The 2,500-nt window shown below is 53.6% G+C and overlaps 1 protein-coding gene across 2 annotated transcripts in view; it reads left to right on the top strand.

Moving 5' to 3' along the window:
• LOC135805784 (inactive rhomboid protein 2-like) overlaps positions 1–2,500 on the top strand; it is a 38,891-nt gene that overhangs the window by 9,692 nt on the left and 26,699 nt on the right. The window lies entirely within an intron of this gene.

Raw genomic sequence — 2,500 nt, 5'->3', positions numbered from 1 at the left:
TGAGGACAGTATGAATAAGCTAGCAGGACAGTTTCTCGGTGCCATGACGCAAGCCATCACCAGTCGGACACCAGGCAATAGAGACACGCCCATGAGACACTTGGCAGCCAGACAGTCCTCCATCAACACCAAGCTGCCCATGTTCTCTAGTAGAGCTGAAGAGTGGCCTGCCTTCATCAACCTGTATCGGTCCAGCACCAACCAATGTGGGTTCTCCGATGCAGAGAATGTGCAAAGACTACAAGTTGCCTTGAAAGGCCAGGCCAAGGATGCCGTTCAACTGATACTGGCAGTTCCTGAAAATGTGGAAGAGTCCATCCGCGCTCTGGAGCGGCGATTTGGTCGACCAGAGCTAGTAGTGGATGAATTGATTGGCAAGGCGCGCGCATTCCGGCAGGTTAAGGCTGATGACACCGATGGTTTGTTGGCGTTCTCAACAGCAGTAAGCAATGTGGTCACGACAATGAAACTGATGAAGAGTCCAGGCCATATGCTGAACCCAACGCTCCGGAGAGAGCTGACCGACAAGCTACCCGGTACGCTGAGGCTGCAGTGGGGGGAACACCTAAATACCAACAGCCGGGCAGTCGACTCAGTGAGTCTTGAGACATTCGCTACGTGGCTGTCGGCAAGAGCCGATGCAGCGACCCTAGTCGCAACCACAAGGATACCAGTGAGCAAGCAGAGCAGTGGAACGTTCCACAAAGCGACACCAGCAACCAGCAAGAGCGGCGTATGCCTGAGATGCCATGGCGCTCACCACATCAGCAGCTGTGGCAAGTTCAAAATCTTACCTGCCCGGAAGAGGTGGGACCTGGTGTTTCTGCTGGAGCTCTGCTCATGCTGCCTAGATCAAGGTCACTGGAAGGCTGACTGCCAGGCAAGTAGCTGCAGCAAATGTTCAGCCCGACACCATGTGTTGCTACACACAGCCCGTGTGGACCGGAAACAGGGCACACCGAAGCAGCAAGATAAAGACAAGCCTCGGTCTGCTCCCCATTCTAGTGGCAAGACAGCCCAGAAGCCAGTCATACACTTCGTGAATCCATCATCGGAGCTGACCACTCCCAGCACCACCGTATCGTTTATGACAGTGCCAGTGGTGCTTAAGAGAAACGGACCAGAGTACAGAGGAACAGCCCTGATGGATCCTGCATCATCAGACAGTTTCGTCTCAGAAGAAGTTGCCAATGAGTTGGGCGCAGACGGTGAATTGCAACCCCTCCGCTCTAATGTTCCGGCTGGACAGAGTGTGAATCGCCAATCCAAAGAAGTACACATCACCATGGCCAGCGAAGACGGAACATACAGCACTGACCTTGCGGCATGGACTCTCCCAGCAGTCTCGCCGTCACTGAGAGTCGACTCAAACTCGATGCTCCTGCAAGAATACGCCCACCGCCAGGACATTCCATTTCCAACATTACCGACAGAGCAAGTGGATGTGCTTAATGGATTGAATGTCCCAGGCGCTCACCGTGTTCTACAAGAAATTGTCGGCCAAGAGTCAAATGATCCAATAGCTCGCAAGCTGCCAGTTGGATGGGTATGCTTCGGGCCCATGAAGCAACAGCAACAGCAGCAGCAGCGTCAATATCTCTGATGGCACTGGAACGATTCTGGAAACGACGAGGTATGCCATCAGAGATATTGACGGATAATGGAACCAACTTCATCGCGGGAGAACGGGAGATCAGAGAAGCGTTAGCCGCTGTTGACACAGCCAAAGTCACCCGGGAGTTGGCCTCCCACCGCATCAAGTGGAGGTTTAACCCGCCTGCTGCGCCACACTTTGGAGGAGTGTTCGAGACCTTGGTGAAAGCCATGAAGAGAACTCTCCACAAAGTCCTCTACCGTGCCGACCTCAGCGACGAGGAGCTACACACCGCTCTGGTGCAAGCTGAGAGCCTAGTGAACAGCCGTCCACTGACAACGCTGTCGACCGACCCTGAAGACCTTATGCAGTTGACGCCTCAACACTTCCTGGTTGGCCACATGGACATCGTGCTACCCATTGAAGACCATGAAGACGACCAGGATAAAGTTCATCCAAGGAAGAGATGGAAATACGAACAGCTATTGGTACGCAACATCTGGCGCCGTTGGCTTGAAGAATTCGTCCCTCGACTTAATATCCGTGCTAAGTGGCACAAGGAAGGCAGGGACGTAACCATCGGAGATGTCGTCCAGGTGATGGAGAAGACCACAGCAAGGGCACGTTGGCCTCTCGCTCGAGTGACGAAAGTGCACCCAGGCTCAGATGGTGTAGTGCGAGTGGTGGACATCCTACTGAACGGCAAGACATACCGTCGTCCTGTCAACGTCTTGGTGCCGTTAGAGGTAGAGTCAGGTGCAGTTGACGAGTCGAAGAGTCTACCTGCAACCGCTGAAGTGTCGCTAGCAGATGTCCAGGATACGTGAGCAGTGGTTCCAGCGCTAGACGTTTGACACGTATCACCAAAGACCTGAGCTGATTGCCTTATTGACACTAGTTGTACTA

This window comes from Sycon ciliatum, chromosome 1 (genome assembly GCF_964019385.1).
Source record: "Sycon ciliatum chromosome 1, ocSycCili1.1, whole genome shotgun sequence".
NCBI lineage: Eukaryota > Metazoa > Porifera > Calcarea > Leucosolenida > Sycettidae > Sycon > Sycon ciliatum.
Note: the sequence above shows the minus strand (reverse complement) of the source record. Positions and strands in the feature narration are given on the sequence as shown.